The sequence below is a fragment of the Eleutherodactylus coqui genome, chromosome 3, assembly GCF_035609145.1.
Source record: "Eleutherodactylus coqui strain aEleCoq1 chromosome 3, aEleCoq1.hap1, whole genome shotgun sequence".
Lineage (NCBI taxonomy): Eukaryota > Metazoa > Chordata > Amphibia > Anura > Eleutherodactylidae > Eleutherodactylus > Eleutherodactylus coqui.
In genome coordinates, this window is record NC_089839.1 from 228,636,582 (window position 1) to 228,657,384 (window position 20,803).

Here is a 20,803-nt window from a genome sequence, read left to right on the forward strand (position 1 = left end):
CACATGAGTTCTGCTATGGAAAAAAATTGTTAGTTCTATGTCAGAAAATTTTTTGCAACGATGGATCTGACAGTAATAAGCCCGTTTGAACAAGTCCTTACTGACAATTTTCCCTACATATGACAGCTGATGGCTGGGGATTCCAGCAGAAATAACACTGTCGGCTTATTAGCAAAGGATCCTTCGTAAAGGGTTGTCCAAAGCAGAAAATCAATTTAAAGTGGCAATGGGACTCCTTACCGACTGGACCCCTGTGCAGCTGCACAGGTTGCACATGCTGTATGTTCTGCTCCCCTCGCAATTTACAGGTTACTAGTGAATACATTTCCAGATCAGTAACCAACTATACAAAATTGGAAGGTATCTGCAGCTTTCTTCATCTTCACATCTCTGCAGGTTTGCTTTGCATTGTGCCCTGAGAAGCATTCCACCAGAATATTCCAACCACATGTATTTTGTCAGCGGGGGCTTCCAGAGATTTTCTTAGCTGGACTAACATTTCACTCACTATTTGGAGTGATGCATGCAGAATAAATATGTAAGAAGTCTGTAGGAAATTAGACATTCTGTTGTAGAAATTTGCAGCAAATCCACAAAATTCATCTGGCCTGAAAGAGGAAAACTAGCTGCTTCTCTTTGGTGACAATCCCATCAAGAACTGGGCTGGCTGCCTACTGATCTTGTCTTGAAACATTGTTTACTACTTGGTTGTCAACAGTCCATATCCTATGAATTGGAGAAAACTGTATAATAAAACCATACACACACGTCCCAATCAGACTCGAGCTGCTCCGTTTTAAAAACTGTTTCAGGCTGCCTGTCCATAGGCGTTGCGAAATCGCCGCAGGAGCCGCCGCCCGGGAGCAGGAGCCAGCAGATGGATCTCTGCGGTGAGCCTATCTAACAGACAGGGGGACATCTATCGTGGACAGGGGCGCTGCGCTTTCCTTAGCAACGCTATGGAAAGCATTCACTGCGATCCCCGTGGCCGGATTATCGCCGCGGGGAACGCAATGAAAATTCACCCGTGGACAGGAGCCCTTAGAAACAAACTATTTGGAAGGTAAGAGATATTAATGATGATAACACTGAATGGTTTCACAAAAATAAGCTCTATACACGTCTGGCTTTAAAAAAAAAAAAAAATTCTATTCAAATATTTAGCAGATGTTTAAAGGGGTTCTGTCATTAAAAAAAAAAAATTCTATGCTTACCTACTCCTCCCCAGGCAGTCTTCTTACCAAATCTTCAACTCACCCATCTTCTCCTGGCTCCTTCTGTCCCATCTTAGCTCCAGACGGCCGGATCCTTTTCTTTCTGTGATGTAGTGTACGTTGCTGGAATTCTCCTTCCTGCAGGTCAATGTACCCAGTCACTAGTGACATAGCGTTCACTACCTAACAGTGAATGCTGATCCTCGGCAGCCTGCTTTAGTGCGCAGGCGCTGGGTCTCGTCGCTATACATACTATATGAACACTAGAGGCGAGGCCCGGCACGTGCACTAAAGCAGGCTTCCGAGGATTGTCATTTTCTGCTGGGCAGTGAACACTATATCACTAGTGACCAGTATACTGACCTGCAGGAAGGAGAATGCCGGCAATGTACGCTTCATCATAGGAAGAAGAGGATCCAACTGGCTGGAGGTGAGGTGACCCGGGGAACTGGAGAAGCCAGGAGAAGATCGGCAAGGTGAAGATCTGGTAAGTAGACTGCCTGTGGACGAATAGGTAAGTACAATTTTTTTTTTTAATGACAGAGCCCCTTTAATTATTTAAATAGGTATTTTAGCTAAAAGCATTGAAAGGATATTCCGATTCCAACAAGTTTTCCCCTATCTACGGGATAAAGGATAACTTACTGATCGGTGGAAGTCCGACCACTGGGACCCCCACTGATCAGAAGAACAGGAGCCCAATCGGTCCTGAAATGAAGGGTGCGCAGGTCAGACAGTGCGGGCACGCGCACTGTGCTTCATTCATTTCAATGAGAGCACTTGACTCTGGAATCTTTGACACTCTCTTTGAAATGAATGGAGTGCATTGCTCTTGCCTGACCTGTGCTATCCGCACTGCCCAACCTGCGCTTCCTTCATTTGGGGATCGACTGGGCCTCTGTTCTTTTTAATCAATGGGGGCCCTAGCAGTCCAACCCCCACCTATCAGCTAGTTATCCGCTATCCCATGGATAGGGGCTAACCTGTTGGAAACGGAATACCCCTACAAAACAGCAACTGTGCTTCAAAAGCCAAACATGGCGCTGGCTAGTCTGGGTAACAGGAGCTAGGGACTGTAGTTCTTCACCCTTTAAGCCATGTACAGGGATCTGGAATTCGCTGCTACAAATCCCTATGTTGCATCTCCAGAATAGTCGCTGGCAGGTAGTGCAAATAGGCGACCCCCACCTTCTCCCTCCCTATCCCACAAACCTTATCGCCACCTCCCTCCCTATCCTACAAACCCCTATCACCTCCCTCCCTATCCCACAAACCCATGCCACCTCCCTCCCACAAACCTTACCGCTACCTCCCTCGCTATCCCACAAACACCTTCCAACTCTTTTCCTATTCGCCAACCCCCCGCCACCTCCCTCTCTATCCCCCAAACCCTCACCATCTCCCTCCCTATCCTACAAACCCCTGCCACCTCCCTCCCTATCCTACAACCCCCCACCACCTCCATCTCTATCCCACAAACCCAACCCCTTCCCCCCCATATACCCTCTCGAACTCCACTTCTAATTTAGAACATCTACCAGCTCATAATCTGGCCCACTAATTATTTACTACCACATTTCCTATAGTGCTGAATTCCTGTAACTTTGCTGTTTTAGAAACTGCTTGTCCAGCAACTGCATTACCACAGTCAGACTTGGCGCTGGCTGCTCTGGGTAGCAAGAGCTCGAAACCGCAGGTTTTCATCCTTTAACCCCATGTACAGGAATCTGGACTTTGCTGCTATGAAGCCCTAGGTTGCATCTCCAGAGTAGTTGCTGACTGGTGGAGCAAAAAGGCAACAAAGAAGACAACAAGCTCTGGAGTCAGTACCAAGTAATCAGTATAGATAAGCATCAGGCCAAATCAGAATCAACTAACAGAATCGGGATCAGTGCCAGTTGAAACCAGGTGCACTATTACTGAGGCCACTAAGAGAGTGCACCATTACTATTGGGGCCACTATCGTTGGTGCACTATTATTTTTGGAGACATTATTACCATTGGGGTCACTATTGCTATTGGGACCATTAAGGAGGTGAATTATTGCTATTGGAGCCAGTAAGCAGGTGCACTATCACTACTGGGGCCATTTAGGAGGTGCACTGTTGCTATTAGGGCCATTTAAGAGGCACACAGTTGTTTTGGGGGCCATTTAGGAGGCACTATTGCTATTGGGGCCATTTAGGAGGCACTGTTGCTATTGGGGCCATTTAGGAGGCGCACTGTTGCTATTGGGGCCATTTAAGAAGCACACTGTTGCTATTGGGACCATTAAGGAGGTGAATTATTGCTATTGGAGCCAGTAAGCAGGTGCACTATCACTACTGGGGCCATTTAGGAGGTGCACTGTTGCTATTAGGGCCATTTAAGAGGCACACTGTTGTTTTGGGGGCCATTTAGGAGGCACTATTGCTATTGGGGCCATTTAGAAGGCGGCACTATTGCTATTGGGGTCACTAAGGGTGCACACCATTGCTATTGCAGCCACTAAGGGGGCGCACCATCACTATTAGGGCAACTATCATGGCCGCAATCCAATTGTAACCACAAAGAGGGCGTCCCGTTACTTTTGGGGGACTAAATGAGGCACGCTGTTATTTTTGAGGCAGTATTACCTTTAGGGCCACTAAGGTAGTGCATCATTACTATTGGCAGCCTATTATTTTTGGGGCCATTGATTGCTACTAGGACCACTACTGCAGGAAACTATTGGTATTGGGGCCACAACTGGGGGTCAGGTTAAATTTGAAGCCACAACAGGGGGCGCAGTTACTATTGGGGCCACAACTGGTGGCACTATTACTATTGGAGTGACTACTAAGGGCACTAATACTATTGGAGCCACTGAAAGGGGCACAATTATTAGTTGCGGCCACTAGAATAACGGACATAAAAACAGGTTTGTGATAAGCCACTCCCTCTTTAACCTTGGCCGGTATTTTTTTGTGACAAAGGTGGCAATCCTAACTACTAATAACTTATCCAGAGAATAGGTCATCAGTTCAAAAAGCCCAGAATAACCCCTTTAGGCCCAATGTCCACGGGCAAATTTGAAATGTGGAATCTGCGTTGGTACCCACGCGGAAGATCCGCAATCCAAGCCGCCCATCGGGAAGCATGGGCATCCGCAGCTGAATTAAAGCATGCGGATTTGTTTTGCAGACCTTTTGGTGCGGAAATTTAATCGCAACCTGCTCTATTTGGGCTCATGTCCACGGGCAAAAGAAGAATTAAAATCCGCAGCAGATTTTAACTCTTCTCCTGCCCGCGGATCCGCACCCCATAGGGATGCATTGACCACCCGCGGGGTAGATAAATACCCGCGGATGGTCAATAAAAGTGATTTTTTTAAAAATGGAGCATGAAAAAATCTGGACCATGCTCCATTTTCATGCGGGTCTCCGCGGGGACGGCTCCCGCGGGCTTCTATGAAGCCTATGGAAGCCGTCCGGATCCGCGGGAGACAAAAATCAGATTTTACTCACCCGCTCCGTTTCTTCTCTTCGCCGCCGCGTCATCTTCTCTCAGTCGCGGCCGGATCATTTTGCTTCGGGACGGCGCATGCGCGGGGCACGTCACCGACGTCATCCTGCGCATCCACCGGGCCGAAGAAAGAAGATCCGGCCGCGACGCAGAGAAGATGACGCCGCAGCGAAGGAAGTATCCGGAGCGTGCGAGAGGTAAGTTTATTCTTATTTATTCTTATTTTCAGCCCTCTTGTCCGCGGGGCAGGAGGGACCCGCTACGGATTCTCCATGGAGAATCCGTAGCGGGCCTGATTTTCCCCGTGGACATGAGGCCTTTTAGTGCGGATTCCGTATGGACAGGTCCTATTGAAGTCAATGGAAGCCGTCCGATCCGCGGACTGTCTGCAATTCAATTGAAGATGGGCCGCGTATTCCGGGGTAAAGCAGGAGTTTGAAAAAAAATAACCTCTTCTGCACATGTGCGCTGGCCAGCACTTCCGCATAAATCCGTAAGAGAGAAAAAAGAAGACCTGGACAGGTACGCAGGGTCCTCGGCTGCAGGCAGAGTTGGATTCCGTTGCGGGCTCCTGCATGCAGAATCCGACCCAACGGTGGATATGAGGCCTTAATCCTCCCAAACAGGACACATTGGCTGTAATCTAGATATTAACAGGTAGATATGGAAATGAGCAGCAGGAATACATTTTCACATTGAGCTCTGTTTGTTGTCTGGTACGTTGTTGCTTTCAGGGGTTGTATATTTCCGTAGTAAATGGAAGACCCCCTAAGAAGGAATGTAGAAATGTTAGGAGAAAATACCCCTACAAAAATATGCTGGTAGAGAATTCAGAAAGCCGGATTATCTATGAAGTACGACATCCAACCACCTGTTTGAGGTGACCCTTTATAGCCCGTGCAGGCCATAGATTGTAAGCTCTTCTGGGCAGGGTTCTCTTGTTACTACTGTATTGTCCTCTTGTACAGCGCTGTGTGGTATGTTGGCGCTTTATAATAACAGATATCAATACGCTGCGGTCTGTATTTGCCCCCTTCATACAATGTACAGTGCTGGCAAGTCGTTACATACAAAATCAGAATTGTATCATTCTCTTCATATTTCCCCAGGGTCCCAAGCGGGACAGCCATTTGTTTCGCTTTCGGGGCGCACGGTCACCATTTAACTGATTACCAGCTGGGATGCCGCAGCTCCCTGGCTGGTAATCACTCACTGCGCTGCGGGATGTATACACTGACGGCAGTGTGTGCATCTGGGATCTCTGTCGCCTCCTCCCTTGACCTTGGTTCCGCAGAAGGAGAGGAGAGGGGAGGAGGCGCTGCTGCGGGGTGCACAAACTTCCACCCGCAGTAGTACTGATAAGAGGAGCAGCAGTGCTCTGAAGACCAAGAGGAGGTAAGTATATGGGGCTACTGTAGGAGTCCCTTTTATTGCTGGGGCTGGTATAGGAGACTATAGTAAATAGTATTAGTAATAGTGTCCCCTATATCGGCCCCAGTAGTAATAGTAATACTACTTGGGCAATATAAGGGTTCTTTACTCTCAGGTTCTTTACTTGGGGCAACCCCTTCAAGGCTGCAGACTGTCTTAAAACAATCCAGTCTTTCAATAGGCTGCAGGGCGAAGCAATTCTGATACAAGGAGTTCTCCAGTTGCAGGCTATTGACGGCCTATCCTCAGGACAGAGCATCAGTCGTAGATCGGCCAAGGTCCATTACACAGGATCCTCGTCAATCAGCTGTTCGCCAGGCCAGTGCGCTCATGAACTAAGCTGATTTTTGCAGGAAGCAGACAGCTTCGTTCTCACTGTAGTAGTCAGGCTTGGTATTACAGGCAATGTTCCATTGAAATGGATGTCCTGCAATACCAAGCCTGTCCACTGCAGTGAGAACGGAGCTGTCTGCTGAAATTAATTTAGTGCACCAGCTTACTGGCAGCTGATCGTTGGGAGTTCTGTGTAATAGACCTTTGCCAGTCTTCTATTGATTTGTTTTGAAGATAGACCATCGATAGTTTGCTACTGGACAACCGCTTTAATATAACAGCACACCATATGAACCATCTCAGAACTATCTATCCTTGTACAATTTATTTCCCATATATTTGTATTGTGTTTCTCTCATTCTATAACATTGCCTTTAAATGCGCTGCTGACAAGACTAATAAAAAAAAAAGATCAGATCACTTGATACCAAAGATGTTAATTGACACGTTTACAATGAGCAGAATATTGCGTTTCCTCACAACACTTGTCGTGTTCCCTGCAGACTAGCGGAGACGCAAGTACGGCCATTGTCTTCCGATTCATGTACCGTGTAAGGAGGTGATGAGAGCGACAATGTATGAAGAGGCGAATACAATATAAATCCGTGCCCTGGGGGAATCTTTCTCCCCTCCCCCTCATCTCTTTTCAACTTTGGGTCTCCTCCTATTTAGCTTCCCTATTGTTAAATGATAGACGTGGAGTAATATGGGCCGAGGGACGGGATCCGGGGAGCTGGCGTCTTCTTCTTTTGTGTGAACCGCAGTAATTTATAGTGATTTTTTATTTTTTCAAGCTCGTTTTTATGCAAATAACCCCCGCTGCAAATGACAGTCAGGAGGTGACAAATTATTTTAGCAGAAAGCGGCTTCTGACCCTCAGCGAGAGCGTGCGCGGCCCAAAGAAGTGTCTCACTTTAATAGAAATAGTCTTATCTGTTTGCAGAGATTTGTGCTCCCCACTGCCGCCCACTCTCCGGACAATTAGTACAGGGGGAGAGAACAGAAACGCAGCGTGGATAACAATCCGTGGAGGAAAAAACCCTCCTCTAGATCCTCCCGGCATCGGGGACTCTCATCCACTTCACTTAATGACTTTAGAGAATGATTTTTAAAAACACATTTTCCAGGAGATAATTTGCATCCGCAATTTCCAGAGACCACGCCACGTCAATTAGAGCGAGGGGGGGATAATGGTATAAATACCAGGACGCAGCGGCTGAACAAAGCATTAAGGACACGGACGTAGAATTCAGCACGAGCGGGAATTGGCGGTGACAGCTGCTGGGAGAACGTTTCTGAAGGAGTCATTAACTGGGCATTGTAGGCCCCGTCATTACTAATGCCGATATTCCATCACTTAGCGGATGAGGTCAAGTGCGCATTATACAACCTGCGAGGAGAGCAGCTTTATTTCACTTGGAGAAGAAAAAATATTTTTAGCAGGTCGGGGCCGTTCTAGTCGGCAAACAATGAGCACACGTGTTTATAATGCAAATGTCTTGTTAATGTCCGCAAACAAAATGGAGTTAGTCCATGAGGGAGACGAGGTTCATAAGCCGGTGGGTGACCTACTGAAGAGGCAGGGAGCGGTAGGAAGTCGCCTCGTTGTTATCTAGTTATTGAATGGCCTTTAAAGCTTAATTATTGAGAGAAACAATTGGGAAGTTGCGCTAATGGCTTGTAAAATGGACGGAGGGGGGAGGGAGGGGAATAAGCCAACACATAGAAAGCAGTATTATAGCAGTTCTATTCTTCTACATAAGAGGCAGTATTATAGTAGTTATATTCTTGTACATAGGGGGGCAGTATTATAGCAGTTATATTCTTGTACATAGGGGCAGTATTATAATAGTTATATTCTTGTACATAGGGGGGCAGTATTATAGTAGTTATATTCTTGTACATAGGGGGGCAGTATTATAGTAGTTATATTCTTATACACAGGGGACAGTATTATAGTAGTTATATTCTTGTACATAGAAAGCAATATTATAGCAGTTATATTCTTCTACATAAGAGGCAGTATTATAGTAGTTATATTCTTATACACAGGGGACAGTATTATAGTAGTTATATTCTTGTACATAGGAGGCAGTATTATAGTAGTTATATTATTGTACATAGGGGCAGTATTATAGTAGTTATATTCTTGTACATAGGGGGCAGTATTATAGTAGTTATATTCTTCTACATAGGAGGCAGTAGTATAGTAGTTATATTCTTGTACATAGGGGACAGTATTATAGTAGTTATATTCTTCTACATAAGAGGCAGTATTATAGTAGTTATATTTTTGTACATAGGGGGGCAGTATTATAGTAGTTATATTCTTGTAGATAGAGGCAGTATTATAGTAGTTATATTATTGTACATAGGAGGCAGTATTATAGCAGTTATATTCTTCTACATAAGAGGCAGTATTATAGTAGTTATATTCTTGTACACAGGGGGCAGTATTATAGTAGTTCTATTCTTGTACATAGGAGGCAGTATTATAGTAGTTATATTCTTGTACACAGGGGGCAGTATTATAGTAGGTATATTCTTGTACATAGGAGGCAGTATTATAGTAGTTATATTCTTGTACACAGGGGGTAGTATTATAGTAGTTATATTCTTCTACATAAGAGGCAGTATTATAGTAGTTATATTCTTGTACATAGGGGGCAGTATTATAGTAGTTATATTCTTCTACATAAGAGGCAGTATTATAGTAGTTATATTCTTGTACATAGGGGGCAGTATTATAGTAGTTATATTCTTGTACACAGGGGGCAGTATTATAGTAGCTATATTCCTGTACATAGGAGGCAATATTATAGTAGTTATATTCTACATAAGAGGCAGTATTATAGTAGTTATATTCTTGTACATAGGAGGCAGTATTATAGTAGTTATATTTTGGTACATAGGAGGCAGTATTATAGTAGTTATAATCTTGTACATAGGGGGCAGCATTACAGTAGTTATATTCTTGTACATGGGGGCAGTTTTATAGTAGTTATATTCTTGTACATAGGAGGCAGTATTATATTAGTTATATTCTTGTACATAGGAGGCAGTATTATAGTAGTTATATTCTTGCACATAGAAGGCAGTATTATAGTAGTTATATTCTTGTACATAGGGGGCAGTATTATAGTAGTTATATTCTTGTACATAGAAGGCAGTATTATAGTAGTTATATTCTTGCACATAGAAGGCAGTATTATAGCAGTTATATTCTTCTACATAAGAGGCAGTATTATAGTAGTTATATTCTTATACACAGGGGACAGTATTATAGTAGTTATATTCTTGTACATAGGGGGGCAGTATTATAGCAGTTATATTCTTGTACATAGGGGCAGTATTATAATAGTTATATTCTTGTACATAGGGGGGCAGTATTATAGTAGTTATATTCTTGTACATAGGGGGGCAGTATTATAGTAGTTATATTCTTATACACAGGGGACAGTATTATAGTAGTTATATTCTTGTACATAGAAAGCAGTATTATAGCAGTTATATTCTTCTACATAAGAGGCAGTATTATAGTAGTTATATTCTTATACACAGGGGACAGTATTATAGTAGTTATATTCTTGTACATAGGAGGCAGTATTATAGTAGTTATATTATTGTACATAGGGGCAGTATTATAGTAGTTATATTCTTGTACGTAGGGGGCAGTATTATAGTAGTTTTATTCTTCTACATAGGAGGCAGTAGTATAGTAGTTATATTCTTGTACATAGGGGACAGTATTATAGTAGTTATATTCTTCTACATAAGAGGCAGTATTATAGTAGTTATATTTTTGTACATAGGGGGGCAGTATTATAGTAGTTATATTCTTGTAGATAGAGGCAGTATTATAGTAGTTATATTATTGTACATAGGAGGCAGTATTATAGCAGTTATATTCTTCTACATAAGAGGCAGTATTATAGTAGTTATATTCTTGTACACAGGGGGCAGTATTATAGTAGTTCTATTCTTGTACATAGGAGGCAGTATTATAGTAGTTATATTCTTGTACACAGGGGGCAGTATTATAGTAGGTATATTCTTGTACATAGGAGGCAGTATTATAGTAGTTATATTCTTGTACACAGGGGGTAGTATTATAGTAGTTATATTCTTCTACATAAGAGGCAGTATTATAGTAGTTATATTCTTGTACATAGGGGGCAGTATTATAGTAGTTATATTCTTCTACATAAGAGGCAGTATTATAGTAGTTATATTCTTGTACATAGGGGGCAGTATTATAGTAGTTATATTCTTGTACACAGGGGGCAGTATTATAGTAGCTATATTCTTGTACATAGGAGGCAATATTATAGTAGTTATATTCTACATAAGAGGCAGTATTATAGTAGTTATATTCTTGTACATAGGAGGCAGTATTATAGTAGTTATATTTTGGTACATAGGAGGCAGTATTATAGTAGTTATAATCTTGTACATAGGGGGCAGCATTACAGTAGTTATATTCTTGTACATGGGGGCAGTTTTATAGTAGTTATATTCTTGTACATAGGAGGCAGTATTATATTAGTTATATTCTTGTACATAGGAGGCAGTATTATAGTAGTTATATTCTTGCACATAGAAGGCAGTATTATAGTAGTTATATTTTTGTACATAGGGGGCAGTATTATAGTAGTTATATTCTTGTACATAGAAGGCAGTATTATAGTAGTTATATTCTTGCACATAGAAGGCAGTATTATAGTAGTTATATTCTTCTACATAAGAGGCAGTATTATAGTAGTTATATTCTTATACACAGGGGACAGTATTATAGTAGTTCTATTCTTGTACATAGGAGGCAGTATTATAGTAGTTATATTCTTGTACACAGGGGGCAGTATTATAGTAGGTATATTCTTGTACATAGGAGGCAGTATTATAGTAGTTATATTCTTGTACACAGGGGGTAGTATTATAGTAGTTATATTCTTCTACATAAGAGGCAGTATTATAGTAGTTATATTCTTGTACATAGGGGGCAGTATTATAGTAGTTATATTCTTCTACATTAGAGGCAGTATTATAGTAGTTATATTCTTGTACATAGGGGGCAGTATTATAGTAGTTATATTCTTGTACACAGGGGGCAGTATTATAGTAGCTATATTCTTGTACATAGGAGGCAATATTATAGTAGTTATATTCTACATAAGAGGCAGTATTATAGTAGTTATATTCTTGTACATAGGAGGCAGTATTATAGTAGTTATATTTTGGTACATAGGAGGCAGTTTTATAGTAGTTATATTCTTGTACATAGGAGGCAGTATTATATTAGTTATATTCTTGTACATAGGAGGCAGTATTATAGTAGTTATATTCTTGCACATAGAAGGCAGTATTATAGTAGTTATATTTTTGTACATAGGGGGCAGTATTATAGTAGTTATATTCTTGTACATAGAAGGCAGTATTATAGTAGTTATATTCTTGCACATAGAAGGCAGTATTATAGTAGTTATATTCTTCTACATAATAGGCAGTATTATAGTAGTTATATTCTTATACACAGGGGACAGTATTATAGTAGTTCTATTCTTGTACATAGGAGGCAGTATTATAGTAGTTATATTCTTGTACACAGGGGGCAGTATTATAGTAGGTATATTCTTGTACATAGGAGGCAGTATTATAGTAGTTATATTCTTGTACACAGGGGGTAGTATTATAGTAGTTATATTCTTCTACATAAGAGGCAGTATTATAGTAGTTATATTCTTGTACATAGGGGGCAGTATTATAGTAGTTATATTCTTCTACATAAGAGGCAGTATTATAGTAGTTATATTCTTGTACATAGGGGGCAGTATTATAGTAGTTATATTCTTGTACACAGGGGGCAGTATTATAGTAGCTATATTCCTGTACATAGGAGGCAATATTATAGTAGTTATATTCTACATAAGAGGCAGTATTATAGTAGTTATATTCTTGTACATAGGAGGCAGTATTATAGTAGTTATATTTTGGTACATAGGAGGCAGTATTATAGTAGTTATAATCTTGTACATAGGGGGCAGCATTACAGTAGTTATATTCTTGTACATGGGGGCAGTTTTATAGTAGTTATATTCTTGTACATAGGAGGCAGTATTATATTAGTTATATTCTTGTACATAGGAGGCAGTATTATAGTAGTTATATTCTTGCACATAGAAGGCAGTATTATAGTAGTTATATTCTTGTACATAGGGGGCAGTATTATAGTAGTTATATTCTTGTACATAGAAGGCAGTATTATAGTAGTTATATTCTTGCACATAGAAGGCAGTATTATAGCAGTTATATTCTTCTACATAAGAGGCAGTATTATAGTAGTTATATTCTTATACACAGGGGACAGTATTATAGTAGTTATATTCTTGTACATAGGGGGGCAGTATTATAGCAGTTATATTCTTGTACATAGGGGCAGTATTATAATAGTTATATTCTTGTACATAGGGGGGCAGTATTATAGTAGTTATATTCTTGTACATAGGGGGGCAGTATTATAGTAGTTATATTCTTATACACAGGGGACAGTATTATAGTAGTTATATTCTTGTACATAGAAAGCAGTATTATAGCAGTTATATTCTTCTACATAAGAGGCAGTATTATAGTAGTTATATTCTTATACACAGGGGACAGTATTATAGTAGTTATATTCTTGTACATAGGAGGCAGTATTATAGTAGTTATATTATTGTACATAGGGGCAGTATTATAGTAGTTATATTCTTGTACGTAGGGGGCAGTATTATAGTAGTTTTATTCTTCTACATAGGAGGCAGTAGTATAGTAGTTATATTCTTGTACATAGGGGACAGTATTATAGTAGTTATATTCTTCTACATAAGAGGCAGTATTATAGTAGTTATATTTTTGTACATAGGGGGGCAGTATTATAGTAGTTATATTCTTGTAGATAGAGGCAGTATTATAGTAGTTATATTATTGTACATAGGAGGCAGTATTATAGCAGTTATATTCTTCTACATAAGAGGCAGTATTATAGTAGTTATATTCTTGTACACAGGGGGCAGTATTATAGTAGTTCTATTCTTGTACATAGGAGGCAGTATTATAGTAGTTATATTCTTGTACACAGGGGGCAGTATTATAGTAGGTATATTCTTGTACATAGGAGGCAGTATTATAGTAGTTATATTCTTGTACACAGGGGGTAGTATTATAGTAGTTATATTCTTCTACATAAGAGGCAGTATTATAGTAGTTATATTCTTGTACATAGGGGGCAGTATTATAGTAGTTATATTCTTCTACATAAGAGGCAGTATTATAGTAGTTATATTCTTGTACATAGGGGGCAGTATTATAGTAGTTATATTCTTGTACACAGGGGGCAGTATTATAGTAGCTATATTCTTGTACATAGGAGGCAATATTATAGTAGTTATATTCTACATAAGAGGCAGTATTATAGTAGTTATATTCTTGTACATAGGAGGCAGTATTATAGTAGTTATATTTTGGTACATAGGAGGCAGTATTATAGTAGTTATAATCTTGTACATAGGGGGCAGCATTACAGTAGTTATATTCTTGTACATGGGGGCAGTTTTATAGTAGTTATATTCTTGTACATAGGAGGCAGTATTATATTAGTTATATTCTTGTACATAGGAGGCAGTATTATAGTAGTTATATTCTTGCACATAGAAGGCAGTATTATAGTAGTTATATTTTTGTACATAGGGGGCAGTATTATAGTAGTTATATTCTTGTACATAGAAGGCAGTATTATAGTAGTTATATTCTTGCACATAGAAGGCAGTATTATAGTAGTTATATTCTTCTACATAAGAGGCAGTATTATAGTAGTTATATTCTTATACACAGGGGACAGTATTATAGTAGTTCTATTCTTGTACATAGGAGGCAGTATTATAGTAGTTATATTCTTGTACACAGGGGGCAGTATTATAGTAGGTATATTCTTGTACATAGGAGGCAGTATTATAGTAGTTATATTCTTGTACACAGGGGGTAGTATTATAGTAGTTATATTCTTCTACATAAGAGGCAGTATTATAGTAGTTATATTCTTGTACATAGGGGGCAGTATTATAGTAGTTATATTCTTCTACATTAGAGGCAGTATTATAGTAGTTATATTCTTGTACATAGGGGGCAGTATTATAGTAGTTATATTCTTGTACACAGGGGGCAGTATTATAGTAGCTATATTCTTGTACATAGGAGGCAATATTATAGTAGTTATATTCTACATAAGAGGCAGTATTATAGTAGTTATATTCTTGTACATAGGAGGCAGTATTATAGTAGTTATATTTTGGTACATAGGAGGCAGTTTTATAGTAGTTATATTCTTGTACATAGGAGGCAGTATTATATTAGTTATATTCTTGTACATAGGAGGCAGTATTATAGTAGTTATATTCTTGCACATAGAAGGCAGTATTATAGTAGTTATATTTTTGTACATAGGGGGCAGTATTATAGTAGTTATATTCTTGTACATAGAAGGCAGTATTATAGTAGTTATATTCTTGCACATAGAAGGCAGTATTATAGTAGTTATATTCTTCTACATAATAGGCAGTATTATAGTAGTTATATTCTTATACACAGGGGACAGTATTATAGTAGTTCTATTCTTGTACATAGGAGGCAGTATTATAGTAGTTATATTCTTGTACACAGGGGGCAGTATTATAGTAGGTATATTCTTGTACATAGGAGGCAGTATTATAGTAGTTATATTCTTGTACACAGGGGGTAGTATTATAGTAGTTATATTCTTCTACATAAGAGGCAGTATTATAGTAGTTATATTCTTGTACATAGGGGGCAGTATTATAGTAGTTATATTCTTCTACATAAGAGGCAGTATTATAGTAGTTATATTCTTGTACATAGGGGGCAGTATTATAGTAGTTATATTCTTGTACACAGGGGGCAGTATTATAGTAGCTATATTCTTGTACATAGGAGGCAATATTATAGTAGTTATATTCTACATAAGAGGCAGTATTATAGTAGTTATATTCTTGTACATAGGAGGCAGTATTATAGTAGTTATATTTTGGTACATAGGAGGCAGTATTATAGTAGTTATAATCTTGTACATAGGGGGCAGCATTACAGTAGTTATATTCTTGTACATGGGGGCAGTTTTATAGTAGTTATATTCTTGTACATAGGAGGCAGTATTATATTAGTTATATTCTTGTACATAGGAGGCAGTATTATAGTAGTTATATTCTTGCACATAGAAGGCAGTATTATAGTAGTTATATTTTTGTACATAGGGGGCAGTATTATAGTAGTTATATTCTTGTACATAGAAGGCAGTATTATAGTAGTTATATTCTTGCACATAGAAGGCAGTATTATAGTAGTTATATTCTTGTACATAGGGGGCAGTATTATAGTAGTTATATTCTTGTACATAATGGGCAGTATTATAGTAGTTATATTCTTGTACATAGTGGGCAGTATTATAGTAGTTATATTCTTGTACATAGGGGACAGTATTATAGTAGTTATATTCTTGTACATAGAGGGACAGTATTATAGTAGTTATATTCTTGTACATAGGGGCAGTATTATAGTAGTTATATTCTTGTACATAGGGGACAGTATTATAGTAGTTATATTCTTGTACATAGAGGGACAGTATTATAGTAGTTATATTCTTGTACATAAGGGACAGTATTATAGTAGTTATATTCGTGTACATAGGGGGCAGTATTATAGTAGTTATATTCTTGTGCATAGGGGACAGTATTATAGTAGTTATATTCATGTACATAGGAGGCAGTATTACAGTTGTTATATTCCTGTACATCGGGGCAGTTTATAGTAGTTATATTCTTGTACATAGAAGGCAGTATTATAGTAGTTATATTCTTGTACACAGGGGGCATTATTATAGTAGTTATATTCTTGTACATAGGGGGCAGCATTATAGTAGTTATACTCTTGTACATAGGGGGCAGTTTTATAGTAGTTATATTCTGGTACATAGGAGGCAGTATTATAGTAGTTGTATTTTTGTACATAGGGGCAGTATTATAGTAGTTATATTCTTGTACATAGGGGTCAGTATTATAATAGTAATATTCTTGTACATAGGAGGCAATATTATAGTATATATATTCAAGTACATAGGAGGCAGTATTATAGTAGTTATATTCTTATACATAGGGGGCAATATTATAGTAGGTATATTCTTGTACATAGGAGCCAGTATTATAGTAGTTATATTCTTGTACATAGCAGGCAGTATTATAGTAGTTATATTCTAGTACATGGGGCAGTATTATAGTAGTTCTAGTATTGGACTTGCTCAGACTACTTGTCACTTCCTTTTCCAGGCTATTATCGACTGCTCATACAATATGTATTACTCAGCAGGGGGCGACAATGAGCACAAGGAAATAAATTTAATTTTTAATGTATCTAGATGGTAATATTGAGTTTTACTAGAAGTGATCTTTGCGCATAGAAGGTTGTTATTATTTGTTTTTTTTAATCTTTTCCAGCCACCAGCTTTCAGAGGGTTAATACCACAATAACAAACAACGCTTTAGAGAACTAAACAAGATTTCCCGGTGCGGCGTAGAGAAGTATAATGGGCAGGTTTAATCCGTTATAATTCCGCTTTTTATCTAACCTGCACTTGTATGGCAGAAAACAAAAACCTGGCATTGTAACGAGTATCAGACAAAGGAGGAAGTAAATGAAGCGCTCCCCCTGCCCTCTCCTCCCGGTGCGCCTATTGTGTTGTTATCGCTGTGCAAAACAGTTCTGGCGAGCAAAGGATTGAGCCTTGTGTAACAAAACACAGCGAACAGCGATTCTCTATCCAGAGCGACAAGACTAACGCAAACTGTAGCCGGGGCTGCGGCTTAACTGACCTGGGATCACCAGAATGAGATGAGAAAACTCCACGGAAAGATTATGCGAGATGTCAGAACGAAATGAAAAAGAGCTAATCTCCGAGAAAACATCATCAAATGAATACAATCCGCAGGAAATATATGGCCTTGACTCGTCCTATTTGACCTTGACTGTTTCTAAGTATCCGTGGCCCCCTTCACAGGTTGGCATAGCCTCTAAATTTGCCAAAAATGTGTGGTACACATGGGGGCCCCCTGCACCTATCTCCGAAAGAGGGGTTACACCAGCCTGGTTGGCTGGTGAGACAGTGGCCGGCTGTAGCATCCCGGTGGTGAATGAATGCACATGTTTGTGGCTCTCTCCATTCACTTCTATGATAGTCTTGGTAAGAGCTGAGCACCCAGGACAAGGGTAGAAGACCCCCGTTCTGTGGATATGCCGTAGATATGCAGGGGAGGATTGAAAAATTCTGAAATTTTAAAATATTTGTTTCAATTCCTCAACATTTTCAAGAACTCTGCTTGCTGTGAGTAAATATAAACTTACTCACAAGCCTAATACTTTGCCCAGCTGTGGGTTTGCTATAGTTTTATCCAGAAGAGGCAGATGTGCCCCATGCCCTCCAATTCCAGTATAGTAGGGGCTGTGTAGTAGAGATGACCAGACCAGTTTCCATTTTGGCTGTGGGGTCTATTACAGATTTTGGGCTCCAATGTAATATTTGTTCCATGTGCCATATATAATGCTAGTGCCGTCTTATGTAGCAGAGGTGGCACTGGGCTTTCTCGGGCACCAGGACCCGGGTGTGACTGCTACCTCTGCAGCTTCTGCTATGCCCCAAGCTGCTGTTATCTCTGTGCCCCCTCTAGAGTTATATTTTCTCCTGTTATTTCAGGTTCTGCTTCGTAAATTGCAGCCGCTGTCGTTTTTAGAAAGTAAAGATTTCACATTGAGCCTCCGTCATCAATCACCTGCGCAGGAACACGTCTCCAGCCTCAGCTGCCTCTCTGTTACTGTGTATCGCTTTCCTCATAGATTTTCTATTACTGTGTTCCGAGCTGAAGTTGTTAAAACAATTCTGATTCCTTATAATTAGTGAGTCTGCGAGCTGCGAGGATCATTTTCCTATAATCTAAGGGCAATGAAATATGTGTCCAGCGCAGGGGAAGTCTATCACAACGCCCCCGGCAACCAGGCAAAAGAACATTAATATTTCATGTCGCATTTGTAGTTCTGCTTGTTCTGTTATATCTGGAAAAGCTGGGTGGTGACCATTATGGCTGCCACTACCAATCCCACAGAAGTCACTTAGACTTCTGAATGGCACATTTGCCTGATACTTAAAAGCTCTCTCCAGCTGCAAACTTCTGATGGGCCTAGCTGCACATCGGGTTATCAATACTAGATTGGACAGAGTCTACTGCCCAGGTCCCCCACCACTAAGCTGATTTCTACAGAAAGCAAACAGCTCCCTTCCTGCTGCAGTGGTCAGGCTTGGTAATACAGGCAAAGTTCCTATTCTCTTCCATGGCAATTTAGCCTGCAATACCAATCCTGGCCACTAGAGATAGAACAGAGCTGTTTGCTTCCTGCAGAAATCAGCTCTGTACATAAGCACACTGGTCCAGAAAACATCTGGTCAGTAGTGATCCCAGGTGGAAAACCCCACTGATCTACTATTGATGAACTATCCTGCGGATAGTCCCACCAATAGTTTGCGATTGGACAACCCCTTTAAATAATACACTTCCCCCCCTAAATTACTCCTTTATATGCCATTCAGGAGCTTAGGAAGTCTAGCCCCACTCTCATTGTGGCTATACCACAATTCATTTACTTTAGTATGTACCCCCGAATGACTGGAACAGTGACTGAACATGTGCGCTTGTGTTGTATTCTTAACGTGGAGACCCCCACTGACCCCGAGAATGGGATTCCGTGTCCCCCTCTTCTCCTCATTGCAGACTTGCTGTACCCACCCAGTAATGTCAGACTGAGAGGAGCGACGGTTGTATATATGCGGTGCTGCTCCATTCTTCCAGTGTTACTGACGGATAGAACTACGTAGAAGCGCTCGGCTAGTCCCATAAATCCCATTGAAGATAAATAGAGCTGCACCGCACATCCGCAAGCACCACTCCATTCAAGCTCCTCCTCAATGTGTGAGCATCCAGTTATGAGGAGAGAGATGGGTCTCCGTTCTCAGAATGGTGGAGGGCTCATAGAATCCTAGAATGGTAGAGTTGGAAGGGACCTCCAGAGTCATCTGGTCCAACCCCCTGCTCAGTGCAGGATTCACTAAATCATCCCAGATATTTGTCCAGCCTTTAAACACTTCCATTGAAGAAGAACTAACTACCCCCTGTGGCAACCTGTTCCACTCATTGATCACTCTCACTAATATCTAATTTGTGTCTCCTCCCTTTCAGTTTGCATCCCATTGCTTCTAGTCTTTCCTTGTGCAAATGAGAATAGGGCTGATCCCTCTGCACTGTGACAACCCTTTAGATATTTGTAGACAGCTATTAAGTCTCCTCTCAGTCTTCTTTTTTGCAAGCTAAACAAAAAAGATACCCCCATCGATCCAGCTTTTATCACATATCCTATGGATAAGTGATAAAAGTCACATTTTGGCACAACCTCTTTGATCAGTCGTTAGCGTGCATGTTCGACTGATGCTCCTTTCATTTCAGTGGGACTGTAAGAGATGGCAAAGTTCAAGTGCTTGACTACCTCCAGCAGAGGCAATCAAATGAATGGAGCTGCAGCGTGCATGTTCAACCACCACTTCAAGCATGTGTGGAGCTTCGGGACCCCTGTTTCCAGCAGTCAAGCCCCCCCACAGATCAGATAGATATTTCTTATCCTTTGGATGGGGGTTCACTTCAAATTACTGGAATACCCCTCTAAGGGTTCTGTGTTGTGGTTCCCACTTAGGACCCTCTCTAATATCTACATGCACTAATAGGACATATTGAAAAGGGGCTCCATGGTGAAATAACATCTCTAAAAATGTTTTTCCTATTTACAGCTTTTTGGTCCCCCAGTGACAAGGTAATCATGGAGTCGCAACCGTCTGCATTCACCTGTAATCATTAGTGGTTGCAATAAAGCATTACATGTTCCCTACTGTATGCATCCCCATCTCTTCTATGCTGATGAATCTTGCCTCCATTTACACTGCCCAATAATGGGACCTTCCAACCTAAATGGTCCCCAGTGCAGCTGCTCCTGTATCTTGGTTACATTGAGCTTCAGTGGGCCGGGCGGGTCTGGATGAAAGTAGGGGCAGCAGCCTATAGGACACAAGCAAATTTGAGACACAGGCCCCTGTCATTGGTTGCTCAGATATGAAACATAGAATGGTATAGTAATTGGGCGAACAGGCCGCAAACATTCTCGCCAACTTATGTCCCAGAAAGGGTTCAGAGCCGGAGTAGTAGAGCATG